Raw genomic sequence first — 24,377 nt, 5'->3', positions numbered from 1 at the left:
TTGTGGTAATAGACTAAGTTACATTGGTCTGGAAGAACAAATATTGTTAAAATGCCCATATGTCTTAAAGCAATCTATAGCTTTAATACAATCCTTATCAAAATACCATCCGCATTTTTCACAGAACTAGAACAAATCATCCTAAAATATGTATGGAACTACAAAAGACCAAATAGCCAAAGCAGTCTTGAATAAAGAAAAGCAAAACTGGAAGTATCATAATTGTAAACTTCAAATTACATTACAAAGTGGTTGTAATTTTTTATTAACATATAATGTATTATTTGTTTCAGGGGTACAGGTCTGTGATTCACCAGTCTTACACAATTCACAGCACTCACCATAGCACATGCCCTCCTCAGTGTCCATCACCCAGCCACCCCCATCCCTCCCATCCCCCTTCCTTCCAGCAATCCTCAGTTTGTTTCTTCAGATTAAGAGATTATTATGCTGAGTGAAATAAGTCAAGCAGAAAGAGTCAATTATCATATGGTTTCACTTATTTGTGGAGCATAACAAATAGCATGGAGGACATGGGGAGTTAGAGAGGAGAAGGGAGTTGGGGGAAATTGGAAGGGGAGGTGAACCATGAGAGACTATGGACTCTGAAAAACAGATTTCGAAGGGGTGGGGGGTGGGAGTTTGGGGTACTAGGTGGTGGGTATTATAAAGGGCACGAATTGCATGGAGCACTGGGTGTGGTGAAAAATAATGAATACTGTTATGCTGAAAATAAAAAATAAATTAAAAAAAAAAATAGTCTCTTATGGTTTGTCTCTCTCTCTGATTTCATCTTGTTTCATTTTTCACTCCCTTCCCCTATGATCCTCTATCTTGTTTCTCAGATTCCTCATATCAGAGAGATCATATGATAATTGTCTTTCTCTGACTGATTTATTTTGCTTAGCATAATACCCTCTAGTTCCATCCATGTTTTTCAAATGGCAAGCTTTCGGTTTTTGTTGGTGGCTGCCTAGTATTCCATTGTATGTGTGTATGTATGTAGGTATATCGCATCTTCTTTAGCCACTCATCTGTTGATGGATATCTAGGTTCTTTCCATAGTTTGGCTATTGTGGACATTGCTGCTATAAACTTTCGGGTGCATGTGCCCCTTCGGATCACTACATTTGTATCTTTAGGGTAAATACCTAGTAGAGCAATTGCTGGGTCATAGGATAGCTCTATTTTCAACTTTTTGAGAAACCTCCATGCTGTTTTCCAGAGTGGCTGCACCAGCTTGCATTCCCACCAACAGTGTAGGAGGGTTTCCCTTTCTCTGCCTCCTGGCCCACATCTGTCATTTCCTGACTTGCTAATTTTAGCCATTCTGACTGGTGTCAGGTGATATCTCACTGTGGTTTTGATTTGTATTTCCCTGATGCTGGGTGATGTTGAGCACTTTTTCATGTGTCTATTGGCCATTTAGATGTCGTCTTTGCAGAAATGTCTGTTCATGTGTTCTGCCCATTTCTTGATTGGATTATTTGTTCTTTGGGTGTTGAATTTGATAAATTCTTTATAGATTTGGAATACTAACCCTTATCTGATATGTCATTTGCAAGTATCTTCTCCTATTCTATTGGTTGTCTTTCGGTTTTGTTGATTGTTTCCTTTGCTGTGCAAAAGCTTTTCATCTTGAGGAAGTCCCAATAGTTCATTTTTGCCCTTGCTTCCCTTGTCTTTGGTGATGTTTCTAGGAAGAAGTTGCTGTAGTTGAGGAGAAATAGGTTGCTGCCTGAGTTCTCCTCAAGGATTTTGATGGATTTCTGTCTCACATTGAGGTCTTTCATCCATTTTGAGTCTATTTTTGTGTGTGGTGTAAGGAAATGGTCCAATTTCATTCTTCCGCATGGGGCTGTCCAATTTTCCCAACACCATTTATTGAAGAGACTGTCTTTTTCCATTGAACATTCTCTCCTGCTTTGTCAAAGATCAGTTGACCATAGAATTGAGGGTCCATTTCTGGGCTCTCTATTCTTTTCCATTGATCTCTGTGTCTGTTTTCATGCCAGTACCATGCTGTCTTGATGATGACAGCTTTGTAATAGAGCTTGAAGTCTGAAATTGTGATGCCACCAACTTTGGCTTTCTTTTTCAACATATCTCTGGCTATTTGGTGTCTTTTATGGTTCCTCATAAATTTTAGGATTATTTGTTCTATTTCTTTGAAAAACGTTGGTGGTATTTTCATAGCAACTGCATTAAATGTGCAGATTGCTTTAGGTAACATATATATTTTCACAATATTTGTTCTTCCAATCCATGAGCATGAAACTTTTTTCATTTCTTTGTGGCTTCTTCAATTTCCTTCATGAGTATGCTCTAGTTTTCTGAGTACAGATTCTTTGCCTCTTTAATTAGGTTTATTCCTAGGTATCTTATGGTTTGGGTTGCATTTGTAAATGGGACCAACTCCTTAATTTCTCTTTCTTCTGTTTTGTTGGTGTTTAGAAATGCAACCGATTTCCGTGCATTGAATTTATACTCTGACACTTTACTGAATTCCTGTATGAGTTCTAGCAGTCTTTGAGTGGAGTCTTTTGTGTTTTCACATCTGCATGTTATCTGCAAAGAGTGAGAGGTTGACTTCTTTTCCCATTTGGATACCTTTTATCTCTTTCTGTTATCTGATTGCTGAGGCTAGGACCTCTGGTACTATGTTGAATAGCAGTGGTGATCGTGGCCATCCCTTCCATGTTCCTGACCTTAGGGGAAAAGTTCTCAGTTCTTCCCCATTGAGAATGATATTTGTTATCGGTTTTTAATGGATGGCTTTTATGATATTGAGGTATGTACCCGATACCCTTACCAAAGTGGTTGTAATTAAAACAGTATAGTACTGGCATAAAAGCAGATGTATAGATCAATAGAATAAAACTGAAAACCCAGAAATAAACTTATAGTTATATAGTTTGTTAATCTTTGACAAATGAGGAAAGAATATCCAATAAGAAAGACAGTCTCTTCAACAAATGATGTTGGGAAAACTGGAAAGCAACATGCAAATGAATGAAACTGGAACATCTTCTTTCACCATTCACAAAAATAAACTCACCATGGATTAAAGACTTAAATGGAGATCTGACACCATAAAAATTCTTGGAGATAACAAATGCAGTTATTTCTCTGACAATGGCTATAGCAACATTCTTCTAGATAGGTCTCCTAAATCAAGGGAAACAAAAGCAAAAATAAAGTATTAGAGCTAGATCAAAATAAAAATTTTATGCTCAATGAAAAACTAATCAACACAACCAAAAGGCAACCTATGGAATGGGAGAAAATATTTGCTAATGACATATTTGATAAAGGGTTAGTATTCAGAATATATAAAGAACTGATACAGCTCAACACCCTAAAACCAAATATTCTAATTCAAAAATGGGCAGAAAACATGAATAGATATTTCTCCAAAGAAGCCATCTACATGGCCAACAGTCATGAAAAATGCTCAACATTGCTGACCATCAGGGAAATGCAAATCAAAACCACAATGAGATATCACCTCACACCTGTCTGAGTGGTTAAAATAAAAAAATACAAGAAACAAAAGGTATTGGTGAGGATGTGGAGAAAGGGGAATCCTCTTGCACTATTGATGGGAATGCAGACTGGTGCAGCCACTCTGGAAAACACTATGGAGTTTCCTCAAAAACTTACAAATCAAAGTACCCTACTACCCAGCAATTATACTACTATGTATTTACCCATAGAACACAAAACTACTAATTTGAAGGGATACATGCATCCTGATGTTTATAGCAGATTTTTCAATAGCCAAATTACGGAAAGAGTCCAGGTGTCCATCAACTGATGAATGGATAAATATGTGTTTTTTGTATATACATATATATATGTATGTATATGCACACACACACTGGAATATTATTCAGCCATAAATAAAAATGAAATCAGTATTTGCAACAACACAGACGGAGCTAGAGAGTATTATGCTAAGTGGTAAGTCAGCCAGAAAAAGACAAATGCCATACGATCTCACTCATATGTGGAGTTTAAGAAATAAAACAAATGAGCAAAGGGAGAAAAAAAAGAGAGACAAACTAAGAAAGAGACTCTTAATTATAGAGAACAAACTGATGGTTACCAGTTTGGGGGGATGGGTAAAATAGGTAATGGGGATTAAAGAGTACATTTATCTCAATGAAAAAAAATAAAATAAATTAAAAAATAAAAATGATACATAATATGATGATTAGTGTTATACAATTGTGTAATATTGGACTAAGTTACATTGATTCTCATACACATGCGTTTCCTGAATGTGTAAACTGTCTCAGGAAAGTATCTCCATTCTTTTGTTTTGTAACTCCATGGAGAATTATAGTATTTGATAGCATCATCATTATGAAATAAACCTGAAAGAGTGACCTGTCTCATTGGGCTTTTTAAATGAATTCTGAGTTTCTGATTGAAGTCATGGTGTCCTTGTAAACATGGCAGGGTTACTGAAGATGACCGCCAAGATGAGGAATACGAAAGGCAAAGTGTTCATCAAAGACAGCCTAGCTAAGTTTTGATGGGAGCTAAATGTCAGGAATCTGGTATCATTTTACACTGATACTAGATATTTGACGGGGCTTCCACTAAAACTGTCATGCCATCCTGAACCCACTATTGAAAATAAAACAAGCATTCTTAGGATGGATAATTGAAAGAATGCATTCTCTTTTAAGGCACTTACTACTTTCTACATAATATATCTATTTGCATATATATCTTTATTGCATATATATTATATAATATTTTCCGATTATATATTATATACAGATAGTATATATAAATAATCTGTTTGTCTTAGTTCAGGCTACTGTAACAGAATACTGTAGATTTGGTGGCTTATAAACAACAGAATTTTATTCCTCACAGTTCTGAGGGCTGTAGTCCAAGATCAGGGTGCCAGCGTCATGGAGTTCTGGTAAGAGCACTATTTCATGGGCATTTTCTCATTGTATCCTCACATGACAGAAGGAGGGCTAGATAACACTCTAGAGTCCCTTTCTGCACAAATTCTATTCATGAGACCTCCATGTTCATTACCTAATCACGTCCCAAAGGCCCCACTTCTTAATACCATAAAACTGGAAGTTAGAATTTAAGCATATGAATTTTGAGGAGAGACAAACAATCAGTCCGTATAACTATTTTTCTCATATATCAGTCAAGTAGTGATTTCAAGGCAAGTGTTAGTCAATTTTGTAAACTTCTAAATCAATGTAAATATTGTAGATAATGATTAAAATGAATAATTCAATATTCAATAAATATTATAAAATACAGGTAGTCCCTGACTTATGATGGTTCAACTTATGATTTTTCAAATTTACTATGGTGCAAAAGCAATATGCATTCAGTAGAAACTGTATCTTGAATTGTGAATTTTGAACTTTTTCCAGGTTAGCAATATGTAGTTTGATAATCCCTTATGTTGCTGGATAGCAGTAGTGAGGCATAGTTCCTAGTTAGTCATGAAATCAGGGTGGTATATGGCTGAAACACATGATTACCCATGAAACCATTCTGTTTTTTTCACTTTCAATATAGTATTCAACAAATTACAAGACATTCAACAGTGTTATAAAATAAGCTCTTGTGCTAGAAGATTTTGCTCAACTGTAGGCTAATGTATGTGTTCCAAACATGTTTAAGGTATGATGTTCAGTAGGTTAGGTATATTAAATGCATTTCCAACTTATAATATTTGTAACTTATATTATTATAAGTAAGATCTGTGTTATAAAAATAAATGTGTAAAGAACTAAAAGTAAAGTTATGAAGAAGAGAAGGAGAGGGGAAGAAAGGATACATATATTCTTTATATACCATAATATACCTGGGATGACATAAAAGATACATATATTATCTTGTCCAATTCAAAAATCTTTGAGAAGTTGCCTATAGCTGAGCAACTAGGATCAAAACATTTAAATTTAAATTTATGCATATTTTATTAAAAATTTGCCTCTATAAAAAGAAAAAAGAACACAACTTACCAGATCCATTTCCATTGATCCTGTAATGCCTCTTCTAGAAATTTACTTGAAGAAAATTATATAATATGCATTCCCAAAGATGAATGGACAATAATATTTCTTGTAATATTTTTAAATAAGGGGAGAAAATAAGTTACATGCCCAACAATAAGGAAGAAATTTAATATGAAAAGGCACGATGTATACAATTGTATGTGACCATAAAATCATAACTTAGAAGAATATTTCATAGTATGGTTAAAAAAAAAGATTTGTGATATAGTAACTGAGGGAAATAAAGATCAGTGAGCTTGAGTAGTTTTAAGGTTTCACAATGTATAAATGAAGAATTGGAAATGAAATCAGATTTACTAAAATGTACATGTACATATGTAATCAGCAATCAATTGTAAGCATTTTCTACCTACTTGTTTTCAAGCTCATAAATCTTAAATTCAAAATGTCCTTTGGTATATGAATATCAAATCATCACATTGTGCATGTCAAATAATGTATCTTTCAATTATTCATCAATAAAGTCTAAAAAATAAAGAACTTTGAGAAATCAAACCAATACAGTTTGTCAAAAGTACGTAATCTGTGAATAAAGACATTTCAACATAGAAATTATTCAAGTAAATATTTTAAATATTGCAAAATTTGCATAATAAACTTGCCTTAACAACTTTCCAAAACAAAAGACCCTGTGGAGAAAAAGGAAATTAAGATACCAACAAAAACGGCTATTGATATCCCATTAGAAGGAAACTGAGTTGATAGAATAAAATCTTCTGTATTTTTTACGTAAGTTACATACTCTTAGATGAAACTAACGGGAAAAAAGCAGTAGAGTGGATTTCCTTTTGAGTTACAGCCATTACACTGGATATAGGAAACAAAGGCCATTACACTGGATATAGGAAAAACAAAACAAGACCTATGACTATGTCAATAAGCAACTCAAAGTCAAAAAGAAGTCCCTTATATCAAACAATTTACTTTCATTTTGCAGTTATTTCTTCTTATCAAAAATAGTCTCTCACCTGGTGTCTCCACATATCACATGTTTTGATCTAGGGCTTCTTGCCAAAACAACCCCAGGGTCATCTTGGAATCAAGCCTGGACCTTGTTACAAGTTAGCCAGTGCTAAGGCAGTATATTATTCTGTGCCTCAGTGTGGCCCAGGCAGGAGAGGTTAATATTGTAACTCCAAGTTTGTGTCTTTTTGTATGCTAATATGATTATCTGCACTTACCTAGGCTTTATTTTGGGAAAACAGAGCCTGCATTGTGCTGTAACTGTGTCAAAATTCTTTATATTTTCCAGTCTTCCAATAAAGTCATTTACTTCCTGCCAGCTATCACAGCTTTAGGACTAAGTCATCTAATACCATGTTTTCTCTTTTTCTTCTGTGAAAGTCAAATGACAGAAGAATCTTTAGGAATACCCTGAAGATCCGGTGTCATTGGCATGACAATCTCATATAAAATGTTAATTCCAATCAACATTTGACTATTTGGCCCCCAATATCATAAGGGAAGACACAATATTCTGGTAATCCTTATTTTGTGCCATTCTATATTGATACTTGTGCTGGTTCCTCTTTCAGAGACCAGCTGTCAGCAATAAATAAATTACTCCCCAGCTAGTAAATCACAAAACTCTCCTGAGCTTCTCAGAGAAACAAAGCGAAATGATGAATCTGTAGCCCTAAGAGGTTTATCCGTAAATATCCATTTTGTTTCAGGCACTTTGGGTCTACTAGATGGAAGATCAGCTTTCTTCCACAAACCACTGGAAAAGTGTTTATCTGGAAAGAAACACAAATGAAATAGGGTTCATTCTCCGATCTCCATCAAATTTCAGGATTTCCTTACGAAATAAACAGTATGGGAATTTTTTTTTAACTTGGTTTTCAGTGAATATTTTAAGTGAGAACAGATATTTAAAAATCAGAACAGAAAATACACCTCCCTCCCCAAATAAAAATGGAGTTATCATTGATTTTCTTTCTCTCTTTCAGCTTTTCCCACCTTTAAGAGACATTCCCAGATTTTCTGGGAGAGGAACAGCTCTCATTTGTTCATATTTGAAGTGAAAAATAGAGAAAGTACTGTAAGTCAAAGCTATATATCTTAAGTGACTCAGATAATAGTTTTAGTAAGTGCTTTTTTCTTTAGAGATTCAAGCCCAGACTGGGAGCAACTAAAAGCCTTTCCTCACTGACAATGTCTGGACTCACCAGGGAAATATATTCTGTCACTGTGAACTTATTCCTAAGTGGGATAAAATTTTCTGACTAGCATTCAGCTACTTAAAATTCAGTTGACTAGATATAATATTTTGTGATCGCAAAGCATAAATCATATCAGCGAAGCAGCCCTAGGTGTTTGTTTCTATATTAATTATTCTCTAAATTTTTACAAAGGAGAGACTACATTTTTAGGGAGGAAAGATTACAGAAGATATTTTTACAAATAGTTTGTGTTAAGTCCATGCTATCTTGCTACCTATATATACAAATACTTACAAAGAAACAGTTACCAGGGTAATATAAAATGATACGAATTAATTTGTATGTTATATAGCATAGTGATATTACAGAGCTAACTAGTTTCACCCTGAGCATTTTTCCCAATGGATACTTAACTGAATTAAAAAATCAATGCATTCTTCATAAGTGATTTGTTAAAACACTCATCTATTAATATCTTCCTTCAACTTAGGTTAAATTGATATTTTCTTTACCTTAGTCAAAAAGGTTACTGAGACAAGAAATAAAGAACCACATGTGACTTTTATTGTGCACGTTGGAAGTATTCTAAAGAATGAGAAACAAATATGAATTAAGGACAAAGAGAACCCAACTTTCGGCACTTGCAAATACATAGTTTTATAGATCTTATTTTCTATTTTCTGTGTTCAGAATATACTTTGTTCTGTGGAACAATACCAATGAGGCAGTAGTCTTATTCTTATGTAAAAAGTATTTTATATTTGCAGAATTCTTGGTTATTTATTTGCTTGATTTCACCTCATAAGGTGAGTGACAAAAGCTATTATTTTCATAAAGAAAAGGCCGCTGTCAGCTTTAACTCAAGGTCAGTATGCTTTATTTATGGTCACTGGGGTTTATGTTTCTATTATAGCATTTGCCTTAGAACATAACTGAGGAAAGCACTTCAGAATTGCAATCCCAAAATTCAGTCAACCACTTGTATTTCATGTTGTATTAAATCATATCTTTGGAGGATAGGAAACGCCATCCTGGGTATGACAAAGACTCATTAATATAAGCCAAGACATTTTATTGGGCCCTTGAGAAAGTCATAAAATTAACTAATACATGGTCTTGCCCTCAAGGGGTTTATGTGCAGTGGGTTCACACCCTTGCTATATATCAGAATCATCTGAACAGATTATAAAAATTACTAATGCCCACCTCTAACAAGAATTCTGACTTGCCTTGCATGCAGACTGGGTTAAAAACTACTGGTCTAGAGTGTCTTAAACTTCAGTGCACACATGAATCATTTAAGTATATGTTTAAAGTGTAAAATCTGGGTTTATAAGTCTGGGATGGCTCCTAATACTCTGCATTTCTAACAAGATGCCAAATAATAAATGATGTTAATTAAAAAAAAAAAGTCAGGAGGATGAATACATATAGATTAATGAATGTCCCAGGCTCCCATTCCAAATAAATATAAGCAAAACTACCTCAGTTGTAATTAAGTCCTGACCAGTGAAAATTAAAAACAAAACAAAACAAAAAAACCAGGAAGTTTCTTCTTGTCCAATAATTGATATCAGAATAAAAGCCACTAAGAAAATCCACACTGACCTTGAAAGGGAGAGTGAGAGAGATGGTTTAAAAACAAAACAAAACAAACAAAAACTGGAAAATAAGCAGGTGAAAAATTCTTTTAATTATTGGTACTTTATATTTAAAATAAAAAACTTCAACAACTATGAATTAAGATAGTTTTTAATAAAAATAAAGCAAAATTGTAACTAGGTACTTATCTTTAACACAAATAATAAACTAAGAGTATGATTTGGGGGGTAGTATTTCTTTGACAAATTTTATGATGATATAATGACAGATGGTAAACTCAATAGTTGATTTTTATAAATTGGTATCAATTTGATCCATATTACAAAATTATTTCCCAATTTTATCAGTGAAATCCCTTAAATTTTTTGATAAACTACCTTCTTTCAAAAAAAATCCTTACTTAAATTCATTTTTTCTACTCCAGTTTTTAGCTAATCTCATCATCAGATCTTATTTGTCAAAATCGTGTGGTATAATCTGTTTTCTGAGACCATCTGGACGAATTTAAGATATTCCCAAAATTTTTCAGGTGTTTGCAATTTCTCATGTAGCTGTTTTCCATTAATATCCACCCTCCTCCCCCACCTCTGCTCCATTTCTTTAGTTTCATCAAATCAGATAGAGAATGACCTATGCATAAATTATTTGAAAGTGAGAGTATATTTCAATGTTAAGTGACAGGAAAAATTATTGAGAGGTGATTAATTTCATAAGTGGTCCAGTTTTTAGTGAATGTTTTATTCCTATGACAACTTTGATCTTATCTACAAACTGGTACTTCCATATGACCATTTATGTAATGAAGGTTTTTCTGCTCTAATGTTCCCTTATTCACATTCACCATTAATTAATTCAACTGCACTTTGAATCTACTTCTGACATTGTGCCAAGTGGAAGGAGCCAGTGCATTAAGATTCTACCAGGTAACAGAAGCTTGAAGGTAAAAAAGGAACAGGATTATCATTGGCCCAGTCAAAAAGTCTTTGCTTCTGTTTCATCTGTCTGTTGTGTTCGCTTTCCTTACACAATCAAGCCTACTTCAGAAATACTTTGTATTTGCTCTCCATTTTTGTTGATGTCTTTGGGCCTGGGTAAGCTTTGACCTCTGTTCCATATATTATTACATTCTGTTCTTGATGATGCGTGGGTGTACCTAAAGACAACTGCATGTTAAAGTGAGGGGAATGTTATAGTCAATCCTTAATGTATGTAATCAGTGAGGCTCCCAGGGACACACCTACATTTTTGCATAACTGACCACTGTTAGGTTCCTTAAAGGTTGACCATCATCGATCCAGCAAATCATCAAGCCCTGGACCAGAATTCTATACAGTTTCTTATCTAATCCTCTATGCCATACATTCCATTTCATAGTCTCATGCATGTTCATAGCTTGAGAGTATATACTTATTCTCCTTAAGTAAATTTTAGTTGAATTCATGTATCAGTTTCAGCAATTTTTTGGTGGAGTCGTTGAGTTTTCTATGTAGAGTACCACGTCATCTGCAAATAGTGAAAATCTGACTTCTTTCTTGCCAATTTGGATGCCTTCTATTTCTTTGTGTTGTCTGCCTGCTGTGCCTAGGACTTCCAGCATTACATTGAATAAAAGTAAGAAGAGTGGACATCCCTCCCTTGCTTCTGACTATAGAAGAAAAGCTCTCAATTTTTCCTCATTGAGGATGATATTAGCTGTGGGTTTTTCAAATATGGTCTTTATGATGTTTGAGTCATGTTCTATCTATCCCTACTTTACTGAGGGTTTTTTTTTCATGAATGGATGTTGTACTTTACCAAATACTTTTCCTGCAATTATTAAAGTGATCATGTGGTTCTTATCCTTTCTTTCTTTTATCATAATTTTTTTATTTTTTTAATAAACATACATTATTAGCTCCAGGGGTACAGGTCTGCAAATCGCCAGGTTTACACACTTCACAGCACTCACCATAGCACATACTCTCCCCAATGCCATAACACCACCCCCCTCTCGCAACCCCCTCCCCCCAACCCCCCTCAGTTTGTTTTGTGACATTAAGAGTCTCTTATGCTCTGTCTCCCTCCCAATCCCATCTTGTTTCATTTATTTTTTCCTACCCCCCAAACCCCCAACATTGCATCTCCACTTCCTCATATCAGGGAGATGATATGATAGTTGTCTTTCTCTGACTTATTTTGTTAAGCATAATACCCTCTAGTTCCATCCACATCATTGCAAATGGCAAGATTTCATTTCTTTTGATGGCTGCATAGTATTCCATTGTATGTATATATATATATATATATATATATATATGTATATATATATATATATACATCACATCTTCTTGATCCATTCATCTGTTGATGGACATCTAAGTTCTTTCCATAGTTTGACTATTGTGGACATTGCCATAGGATAGCTCTATTTTCAATTTTTTGAGAAACCTCCATGCTGTTTTCCAGAGTGGCTGCACCAGCTTGCATTCCCATCAACCATGTAGGAGAGTTCCCCTTTCTCTACATCCTCACCAGCATTTGTCATTTCCTGACTTGTTAATTTTAGCCATTCTGACTGGTGTGAGGTGTTATCTCATTGTGGGTTTCATTTGTATTTCCCTGATGGCGAGTTATGTGGAGCACTTTTTCATGTGTCTGTTGGCCATTTGGATATCTTCTTTGCAAAAATGTCTGCTCATGTCCTCTGCTCATTTCTTGATTGGATTATTTGTTCTTTGGGTGTTGAGTTTGCTAAGCTCTTTATAGATTTTGGATACTAGTCCTTTATCTGATATGTCATTTGCAAATATCTTCTCCCATTCTGTCAGTTGTCTTTTGGTTTTAACTGTTTCCTTTGCTGTGCAAAAGCTTTTGATCTTGATGAAATCCCAATAGTTCATTTTTGCCCTTGCTTCCCTTGCCTTTGGTGATGTTCCTAGGAAGAAGTTGCTTTGGTTGAGGAGGAAGAGGTTGCTGCCTGAGTTCTCCTCAAGGATTTTGATGGATTCCTTTATCACATTGAGGTCCTTCATCCATTTCAAGTCTATTTTCATGTGTGGTGTAAGGAAATGGTCCAATTTCATTTTTCTGCATGTGGCTGTCCAATTTTCCCAGCACCATTTGTTGAAGAGGCTGTCTTCTTTGCATTGGACATTCTTTCCTGCTTTGTTGAAGATCAATTTACCATAGAGTTGAGGGTCTATTTCTGGGCTCTCTATGTCTGTTTTCATGCCAGTACCATACAGTCTTGATGATGACAGCTTTGTAATAGAGCTTGAAGTCTGGAATTGTGATGCCACCAACTTTGGCTTTGTTTTTCAATATTCCTTTGACTATTAAAGGTCTTTTCTGGTTCCTTATAAATTTTAGGATTATTTGTTCCATTTCTTTGAAAAAAATGGATGGGATTTTGATAGGGATTGCATTAAATGTGTAGATTGCTTTAGGTAGCATAGACATTTTCACAATATTTGCTATTCCAATCCAGGAGCATGTAGTATTTTTCCATTTCTTTGTGTCTTCCTCAATTTCTTTCATGAGTACTTTATAGTTTTCTGATTCTTTGCTTCAGATTCTTTGATTCAGATTCTTTGCTTCTTTGGTTAGGTTTATTCCTAGGTATCTTATGGTTTTGGGTGCAATTGTAAATGGATTGACTCCTTAATTTCTCTTTCTTCCCTCTTGTTGGTATGAAGAAATGCAACTGATTTCTGTGCATTGATTTTATATCCTGACACTTTACTGAATTCCTGTAGAAGTTCTAGCAGATTTGGAGTGGAATCTTTTGGGTTTTCCATATATAATGTCATATCATCTGCAAAGAGTGAAAGTTTGACTCCTTCTTTGCCAATTTGGATGCATTTAATTTCTTTTTGTTGTCTGATTGCTGAGACTAGGACTTCTAGTACTATGTTGAATAGCAGTGGTGATAATGGACATCCTTGCCATGTTCCTGCCCCTAGCGGAAAAGCTTTCAGTTTTCCTCCATTGAGAATGATATTTGCAGTGGGTTTTTCGTAGATGGCTTTGATAATATTGAGGTATGTGCCCTCTATTCCAGCACTTTGAAGAGTTTTGATCAGGAAGGGATGCTGTACTTTGTCAAATGCTTTTTCAGCATCTATGGAGAGTATCATATGGTTCTTATTCTTTCTTTTATTAATGTATTGTATCAGATTGATTGATTTGCAGATGTTGAACCAACCTTGCAGCACAGAAATAATTCCTACTTGGTCGTGGTGAATAATCCTTTTGATGTACTGTTGGATCCTATTGGCTAGTATTTTGTTGAGTAATTTCGCATCTGTGTTCATCAAGGATATTGGTCTGTAATTCTCTTTTTTGAAGGGATCCTTGTCTGGTTTTGGGATCAAAGTGATGCTGGCCTCATAAAATGAGTTTGGAAGTTTTCCTTCCATTTCTATTTTTTGGAATAGTTTCAGGAGAACAGGAATTAATTCTTCCTTAAATGTTTGGTAGAATACTCCTGTGAAGCCATCTGGCCCTGGGTTTTTGTTTGTTTGGAGATTTTTGATGACTGTTTCAATCTCCTTACTGGTTATGGGTCTGTTCAGGTTTTCTATTTCTTCCTGGTTCAGTTGTGGTAGTTTATATGTCTCTAGGAATGCATCCATTTCTTCCAGATTGTCAAATTTGTTGGCGTAGAGTTGCTCATAATATGTTCTTATAATTTTTTGTATTACTTTGGTGTTGGTTGAGATCTCTCCTCTTTCATTCATGATTTTATTTATTTGGGTCTTTCTCTTTTATTTTTGATAGGTCTGGCCAGGGGCTTATCAATCTTACTAATTCTTTCAAAGAACAAGCTATTAGTTTCATTGATTTGTTCTATTGGATTTTGTTGTTGTTGTTCATTTTTTTGTTTTGTTTTCTTTCTATTTCATTGGTTTCTGCTGATCTTTATGATTTCTCTTCTCCTGCTGGGGTTAGGCTTTCTTTGTTGTTCTTTCTCCGGCTCCTTTAGGTGTAGGGTTGGGTTGTGTATTTGATACCTTTCTTGTTCTTGAGAAAGGCTTGTATCACTATATATTTTCCTCTCAGGACCACCTTTGCTGTGTTTCACAGATTTTGAACCGTTGTGTTTTCATTATCATTTGTTTCCATGAATTTTTTCAATTCTTCTTTAATTTCCTGGTTGACCCATTCATTCTTTAGAAGGATGCTGTTTAGTCTCCATGTATTTGGATTCTTTCCAAATTTCCTCTTGTGGTTGAGCTCTAGCTTCAGAGCTTTGTGGCCTGAAAATACGCAGGGAATGATCCCAATCTTTTGATACTGGTTGAGACCTGATTTATGACCCAGAATGTTATTTATTCTGGAGAATGTTCCATGTGCACCAGAGAAGAATGTGTATTCTGTTGCTTTGGGATGGAATATTCTGAATATATTTGTGATGTCCATCTGGTCCAATGTGTCATTTAAGGCCTTTATTTCCTTGTGGATCATTTGCTTGGATGATCTGTCCATTTCAGTGAGGGGAGTGTTAAAATCCCCTACTATTATTGTATTATTGTTGATGTGTTTCTTTGATTTTGTTATTAATTGGTTTATATAGTTGGCTGCTCCCACGTTAGGGGCATAGATATTTAAAATTGTTACATCTTCTTGTTGGACATACCCTTTGAGTATGATATGGTGTCCTTCCTCATCTCTTATTATAGTCTTTGGCTTAAAATCTAATTTATCCAATATAAGGATTGCAACCCCAGCTTTCTTCTGATGTACATTAGCATGGTACATTGTTTTCCACCCCCTCACTTTAAATCTGGTGGTGTCTTTGGGTATAAAATGAGTTTCTTGTAGGTAGCATATTCATGGTTTTTGTTTTTTTTATCCATTCTGATACCCTGTGTCTTTTGATTGGGGCATTTAGCCCATTTACATTCAGGGTAAGTATTGAGAGATATGAATTTAGTGCCATTGTATTGCCTATACAGTGACTGTTATTGTATACTGTCTCTGTTCCTTACTGATCTACTACTTTTAGGGTCTCTCTTTGCTTAGAGGACCCCTTTCAATATTTCCTGTGGAGCTGGTTTGGTGTTTGCAAATTCTTTCAGTTTTTGTTTGTCGTGGAAGCTTTTTATCTCTCCTTCTATTTTCAATGATAACCTAGCTGGATATAGTATTCTTGGCTGCATGTTTTTCCCATTTAGTGCTCTGAATATATCATGCCAATTCTTTCTGGCCTGCCAGGTCTCTGCAGTGTTATCCTTTCTTTTATTAATGTGGTGTATCATGTTGATTGATTAGCAAATATTGAACTACCCTTGTAATCCCGGGAATACATTCCACTTGATCGTGGTGGATAATTTTTTTTCTTTAATGTACTGTAAAAATATAGTTTCTGGATAGTGAAGGAAACAATCAACAAAACTAAAAGGCAAACCACAGAATGGGAAAAGACATTTGCAAATGATATATCTGATAAAGAGTTAGTGTCCAAAATATATAAATAACTGACACAACTCAACACCCAAAAAACAAATAATCTAATTTTAAAATGGGCAGAAGACATGAATAGACATTTCTCCAAGAAGCCATCTAATGGCCAACAGATACATGAAAAGATGCTCAACATCACTGATCATCAGGGAAATGCAAATCAAAACCACAATGATATATCACCTACATCTGTCAGAATGGGTACAGTAAAAAACACAAGAAACAACAGGTGTTGGCAGGGATGTGGAGAAAGAGGAACACTCTTGCACTGTTGATGGGAATGCAGACTGGTGCTGCTCTGGAAAACAGTATGGAGGTTCCTCAAAAGATTAAAAATAGAAGTACCCTACTATCCAGCATTTGCACTACTATTTACCCCCAAAACACAAAAATACTGATTTGAAGGGATACATGCACCCTGATGTTTATAGCAGCATTACTTACACTAGCCAAAGTATGGAAATAGCCCAAGTGTCCATCAACTGATGGATATGTAAAGAAGATGTGAGATATATATAATGCAATATCACTCAGCAATAAGTAAAAATGAAATCTTGCAATCTGCAGCAACACTAATGGAGCTAGAGAGTATTGTGCTAAGTGAAATAAATCAGTCAGAGAAAGACAAATACCATAGGATCTCACTCATATGTGGAATTTAAGAAACAAATGAGCAAAGGGGGAGGGGAAGGAGAGATACAAACCAATAAACAGACTCTTAACTATAGAGAAAAAACTGATGTTACCAGAGGGAATATAAGTGGGAGGATGGGTAAAGTAGGTAGTGGGGAGTAAGGGGTGCACTTATGATGAACACTTGGTGATGTATGCAAGTTTTGAATCACTATAATGTATACCCAGTTAACTAACTGGACTTTAAATAAAAACTTAAAAAAAAATCTAGTTTAATCTGAGTTTCCAGTTCAATCTGAAAGAACAAAGTCTAAAAACATACAACATTGTTTTTATTTTTATTTTCTAACTAATATATGTGTCTTTATGTCACTGAACCAATAATTTTCATCGTTTGTATCATTTTAAATGTTGTGAAGACTAACAAACTTATGAACTGAACCATTTTATTTAGTTTTGTAAACATAATAGGCTCTTTATAAATGCATTTCTAAAAGAAAATGTACTTAGCTATACATCTCAATTTCTTTTCATTGTTCTGGGTTTTTGGAAAGCAGGTTTAGCAAATGTTTATATAACTATCGATGATATTTAGTAAGATAAACTACAGTGATATTAAGAAAATATTTCAGATATTTCATGTTTTATATGAGTTTGGCTTTTAAATATTCTTTTCTCTAATTACCCTGTATAGTTCCCTATGTTTTTATTTTCACAAAATGTCAACATTGTATTATTCATTTGAGAATGATAAATACATTGTAGAATTTCAGAACAGTTTAACTAATCTTCATCTTAGGATACAATGATAAAAATTAAGTGTTCTCAAGAAAATCTAAAGAATAGCAATTATCTATAGCCATGACTAACCCTACAGCTAAATTTTATAACTTATCAGAAGTACTAAAATAAGTGCCTGAGTGGCTCAGTGGGTTAAGCCGCTGCTTTTGGTTCAGGTCATGATCTCAGGGTCCTGGGACTGAATCCTGTATCGGGCTCTCTGCTCAGCGGATCCTACTTCCTCCTCTCTCTCTCTGCCTGCCTCTCTGCCTACTTTTGATCTCTCTCTCTCTCTGTCAAATAAATAAATAAAATCTTAAAAAAAAGAATATTTATAATTTCTTTCCAAGTGCCATATATAAGTATCATCAATTTTTCTAAATTTTTTTACTCTGAAAATAATTTATCTGTGAAAAGTATTATTTGCCCCAATTCCATATATGTTAATTTCTACATTAATCTTTTCTTTTGTTATTAGTTGACTATAAAAGTTTCTAAATTCATGATTTGGGCATATTTCCATTTTATTAGCTATTTGTCATTTAAGAAAATCCACATATGTAAAGCTTGCAATTTTTGTAATGCTATGTTTAATTTTATCCATAGCTGTCTTTTGAATATAACTTAGCTCTCATCGAATAACTCAGGAGAATTTTTATTCTTCTCTTTTGTTTGCTTGTCTCGTGATTTTTCTTCGTGTCTCATAATTTAAAGTGATTAAATTTTGAATCCTAAACAGTTCCTCCATTCTTAGAAACCCATCAACAAGCAGAAACATCCAAATCCAATAAATTGCTTGTTGAGTGAATCTCAGGAAAGTTTCTTCATTAGATGGACCTGTTTGTGAGGTCTGTATCTGTTGTTAAGCTATCAATTATGTATATGGTTCTCTATCTTTAAAATTGCAAGAGATGGATTTAGTGCCCGAGAGCCATGATTAGATCCAGAAGTTGGAAGGCAAGGGCCAGAGCACAGTTCGTTCTTGCAGCCGTGAAAGCAATCTGCTGACTCAACCATAATCTATCAATTTTCTCATCATGCTTTCCTCTGATGCCATTTGGTTTGGGCACAGAAGGATTCCCTTTAGGTGGACTAAGGAAGTAATAAAGTCTCTTTATTCTTTTCAGACTAACAAAGAATTAAAAAATAAACCAAATGATAGGAGTGGTATTTCATTTCAAGCCTTTAATAACTAAAACCATACTGTTTTCAATTTCTCTGGCTAGTTAAGTTTGAACTATGTATGATCAAGTGAAAGAGTCTAGATAGATTTGTGCAGTTGGTTTCCTTCTTTTGGCACAGATTTCAGCACTGAAATAGGGCTAAGATTAAAATTATTGATGAGAGATATTAGTATTTAAATATAGTTCGATATTATTATAAGAAGTATTGATGTCAATATTAAAAAAGCTGAGCTTTAATCCCAATAACAATTTGAATCTTTACTCGCTGAAAAAGTAATCAGTTGATTTTAAAGTAATCAGTAACTGAAAAATAATTTGAAAATTTGGGGAGAAAATGACAGCAATGCTGTTAAGGTTCAAGTTTCTATTGATAAGTTTCTGGACTGAGCCTCAAATTATATATTGGACAACAATAAGTGATTGGCATTGAATATTCTTCTGGCATTGAATAAAAACAAAGTATTATTATTTTATAATTGGATAAAAATGAGAGTTATAAAAATTACTTTATAAGCTGGGCATATTTCTTAAAGTTTCAAAAAAGTACTTTCCTCAAATTCTGTGTTTTTAGATAGAATCTAAATGTTTAATGTAAATTTTCTAAATATAGAGATAATTTCCCCCCAATTTTAAGTTTTCACAAAAATACAAAGTTGATTAAGATTAGTTTTAGGTGGTATTACTTAAACACACTACTTCATAGTGATAAAGGAGAGTTGGAAGGCAAATAAGCAAGGACAAGAGCCCCCCCCCCAAAAAAGAGAAAACTACCCTTAAAAGGATATTACACCACCCTGAAAGGGCCTCTTCACCCTTTCCATGGGATAGGTAGGTAACAGAAATCTGACTGGATGACAGGCACAGGGAGGGTTAATCAGATTAAAACAGCCCACCAAAAAGCCCATAAAAACCCTTATACTTAGAAACTCCAGTGGCAACCCTCTCAGGTCACTTTCCTTTCCTTTTTGGGAGCTTTGCACTATTCCTCCACTGTCTCTCAATAAACCTTGCTTTGCTGTCCACCACTCTGCCTGGTCCACCTCTCCATTTTTCAAAGTGGTGTGACAAGAACAATGGACTTGGAAGGAGGAAAAAATCCTGTAACAGGAGCTACTAAATACTTTTTTTTTCTAATATTATTATGTACTACTTGTCTAAAATTTGGGCAAACAAAAGTACAATTCATTTCTTATGGTATCTAGATATTTTATTTCAAACTACAAAAAAATTGTATAATATCTTTCATTCTATATTGAAAGACTTAAGCAATCTTAAGTCCTAAGTCAATTTTCTATTAAGAATGTGATTATTTTCTTTGAGAAGATATTCTACCAACTGTACCCAAAATTGATTCAATGGAGAAAACGTCATGGTTCTTTAGGGTACTATTTTTAAGGCTGCTGTGTAAAGATAAAGTTTTAGCTCAGGCTTCGAGAAATGGTCAAGGATAGGGTTAAGGTTATGGTTATGTTCAGGTTTGGGACTGAGTGGGTTTATGTATTAGAGACCTTATGTTAGGAATTGTTTTTGAGCTTACTCATATCACCATACATTGTTAGGTCCCATTTTCTTCCTCCAAAAAATGAGAGTGGGATACAACTATTTATTTATCTTCAATTTATATAATAAAGTGGATTTTGAGAGCCCAAGCTCTCATCAGCATTACAAAACTATAAGTGCATAGGATTTAGAGTTTAAAAAAATCTTCATCTATGTTCTGATTTCACTGCTTAATCACAATCTGAACCAATCTCTGGCTCTGGCCTCTTGAGTCTCCCTTCCTTCATCTTTAAAGTAAAGATAATTTAAAAATTAATTAACTTATTAATTAATTAAGGATAATAAGTGAATTCTCATAAACAATTCTGAGATTATACTCAATTACATATTTAGATATATTTTGTATGATTTTAAGTGTCAATTCCATTTTGATCCCATCATTTGGCCTTATTGTGATTTTATCATATAAATAAACGTAATAATTTTTTGAAATTAGAAATTATCAGAAATAATCTTGGCATTTCATATATTAGATAAAAACCCATCCAATTTCAGTTTAAATATATAAAAACAAAAAATTAATAATAAAAGATACATGAGAAAATAGGGTATGTAGATGTTTGTGGTGGTATCTGAAAGCTTTATTTCTATGCTTTTTTTTTAAAAGATTTTTATTATTTGACAGAGAGAGATATCAAGTAGGCAGAGAGGCAAAGAGAGAGAGAGAAAGAGAGAGAGGGAGGAGGGAGCAGGCTCCCTGCCTAGCAGAGATGCAGGACTCGATCCCAGGACCTTGAGATCATGACCTGAGCTGAAGGCAGAGGCTTAATCCACTGAGCCACCCAGGAAGCCCACTATGCTTGTTTTAATGCTACATTCTTCACCAGCTCCTCAAACACTGGAAAATTAGATGTTACAACAACATAACATAGTGGAAATTTATAGTTGAGGCATATCACATTTTTTTATGCATTTTAAATCTTAAAAGTGCAATGTATGCTTTTCCAGGATGATACTGCTTTTGGTATATGGTGATTATAGATAAATCCAGACCAAAATTTGTCTTTATAAATGAAATAAATATTAGTTTAGCATTGTTCAGTCTGTAAAAATAGGCGTGTGTGTGTGTGTGTGTATTACACATAAACATGTATATTTAAATATGATATAGTGAAAACTAGTATTTATAGAGCATTTATTGATGTCAAATAGATTTGACTTCTATATGGTTTCTTCCCCTACCTGCCTACCAAAGGGTAAGATGAAACAAATGACTTCTGGGCTCTTGGGAATGAGAGAACCATAAGGTGGTTGACAAATACATGAATATTCATATGAAAACTGACCCCAAAACCAGGAACATCTATATTGGACCTTGATTCAGAATAAAATGGTATTGGGTTAAGCCACTGATAGTTGAGACTTTGTTTTTTTATTCCAAATTCCTTTTTTATTTTGGTTGGATGTCAGAAGGCAGCAGAGATAAATAGATGTGCCCCATTTCTATTTCCAGATCCAGACCTTTTTCACTTTGAGAAAATATTTCCCTGAGCTTCAGTTTCTTTAGCCATAACAAAGGGTGATTATATTAGATGATATAAATGGTTCCTTCCAGAGTTCATATTCTGTGATTCTAAGATTGTTTAGATACAAACAAAATTATTTTAACAGATGGAATGTGTGGACAAAAGAAATTTGCTTAGCATTATTAGAATCCATTTCCCACATTCAAATTCCCTATTTTAATATGAGACTGGTTGGATTTAGATTCTAGTAAGATATTTACTGAACTCTTATTATTTGAAAAATCTTTATGAGGATAGTTACTTTTACAGGAAACAACAGCAACAACAACAACAAACAAGTCTATAGATGAAAGGAAATAATAAAAATAAAATGTTACTGAAGCTAGATAGACAACATTCATGCTCCTTACTTGACCTTCTGCATGTTTACATTTTTTTTTAAAGATCATATTTATTTATTTGACAGACAGAGATCACAAGTAGGCAGAGAGGCAGGCAGAGAGAGAGGAGGAAGCAGGCTCCCTGCCAAGCAGAGAGCCTGATGCAGGGTTCGATCTCAGGACCTAGGATCATGACCTGAGCCAAAGGCAGAGGCTTTAACCCACTGAGCCACCCAGGTGCCCCCATGTTTACATTTTTCAACAGGTTGTAAGTCTAATTTGTTTAAAGTGTTAATAAACAGATTATAGAGACTGTAACTATTAAAAATCCTATTTCTACTTTAGATAATTTTTCCCCCCCAGAGAGGGAAAAAAAGAGCACATGAATGGGAGGGGAGGGGGCAGAGGGGGAAAGAGAATCTTAAGCAGGCTCCACACCCAGTGCAAAGCCTGATGCAGGGCTTGATCTCACAACCCTGAGATCATGATCTCAGCTGAAACCAAGAGTCAGATTCTTAACTGATTGAGCCACATGGGTACCACCTGATAAGTTCTAAAAGTTCTGAAAGACTATATATTTAACAGATACAGCAATACAACTGCTTGGCAACATTTTTTTTAATTGCACAGGTTACTTTATTATTATAGCTCTTTAACTGTGGCAGCATAGGATACACTATAAAGACCCGACTATCCTATCACTACATTAAAAGACAGAAAAAATGATAATGGATTACAAAGCTGCATACCATGTACATTTTTCTCACTTAGGAGAGAAAGAAAGAAACAAAAGGATAGCAGAAAGGAAGGGGAGGACAAAGTAAAAAAACAAAACAAAACAAAGAAATATTGAAAGGTTTTTTTGTTTGTTTTTTTTCACCAACTTTAATGCTTCCTACTCTGATTTGTCATGCTGTACAACAAGGCTACATTCATTTAAATTATAGAATGGGACACCTGGGTGGCTCAGTGAGTTAAGCCTCTGCCTTTGGCTCAGGTCATGATCTCAGGGTCCTGGGATCGAGCCCCACATCAGGCTCTCTGCTTAGCAGGGAGTCTGCTTCCCCATCTCTCTCTGTATGCCTCTCTACCTACTTTTGATCTCTCTCTGTGTCAAATAAATAAATAATATCTTTAAAAAAATAAAAATAGGGGTGCTTGGGTGGCTCAGTTGGTTCAGCAACTGCCTTCGGCTCAGGTCATGATCCCAGACTTCCAGGATGGAGTCCTGCATCGGGCTCCCAGCTCTTTGGGGAGTCTGCTTCTCCCTCTGACCTTCTCCTCTCTCATGCTCTCTCTCATTCATTCTCCCTCAAATAAATAAATAAATAAAATCTTTTTAAAAAAATAAATTATAGAATAAAATTGACTTATCTAGAATCTTTGTATTTCATCTTATGAAAAATGACATCATTTTGTCATAGAAAATTTGCTCTTTTCCAGTTATTAGCCTATGGCCCTCAGCTCTAAATTTGCCCTCATTGCCTGCTCTGAGAAAATTCAGCTGATTCCTTTAACTGCTTCCACACACACCCCTACCCCCCACCCAGTTTGCATTGCACAATGTTAAGTCTTCTCAGTAGAGTTCACTGAAGAGACACTGTGGAAGCAATTGTGTTCTTCCTGGTTCTAGTGTGCTCTCTCACCCACTTTCTATAGAATGTGCAGTTTTTTCAGTATCTAGGCTCCTAAGGTGTTCAGTGTTTGCCCAACAGCTGACTCTTGCAGTACAGAGAACTTCAGTGCCAAGCCCCTACAGCAGAGGCAGCTTCTCCAGCCTCCATCTCCTGTAATGCATATGTTTTCAAAATGACCTGTACCTGTAGCCTAGGCAGCTTCCTCAGTGGATGGAAGTCAGCAACCCATAGTGTCTAGCATCTTCCCCAGCTTGCCTCTTGCATAATTACTTTGTTACACAGTGGTATACCTCTAATAAGATTCCTCCCCATGAATAGACTTCTATAGTACCCAGTGTTGGGGGTCGATTCCACGTTAAAACATGTTAACCTCCTAGGGCCTGCCTGGGCCTACTTAGCCATAGTGACTCCATGTTGCCTAGGTAGACATTTTGTTGTTTAATAAATGCCTCAACAGTTAT

At 34.9% G+C, this 24,377-nt stretch overlaps 1 long non-coding RNA gene across 2 annotated transcripts in view; it reads right to left on the bottom strand.

The window, feature by feature from the left end:
• Positions 1-769: 769 nt before the first annotated feature.
• LOC309870027 overlaps positions 770-24,377 on the bottom strand; it is a 54,663-nt gene continuing 31,055 nt past the window's right edge. The window contains exons 2-3 of one of the 2 annotated variants that reach the window (XR_014314431.1): positions 7,037-7,804; positions 770-3,168 (exon numbers count right to left, since the gene is read on the bottom strand). This is a non-coding gene — a long non-coding RNA (uncharacterized lncRNA). The remainder of the gene's footprint in view (positions 3,169-7,036; positions 7,805-24,377) is intronic. The other variant, XR_014314432.1, reaches the window with a different exon arrangement.

This window comes from Mustela nivalis, assembly GCF_964662115.1.
Source record: "Mustela nivalis genome assembly, chromosome: 7".
Taxonomy (NCBI): domain Eukaryota; kingdom Metazoa; phylum Chordata; class Mammalia; order Carnivora; family Mustelidae; genus Mustela; species Mustela nivalis.
The sequence above is the reverse complement of the archived record's forward strand: the minus strand, read 5'-3'. Positions and strand labels throughout refer to the sequence as shown.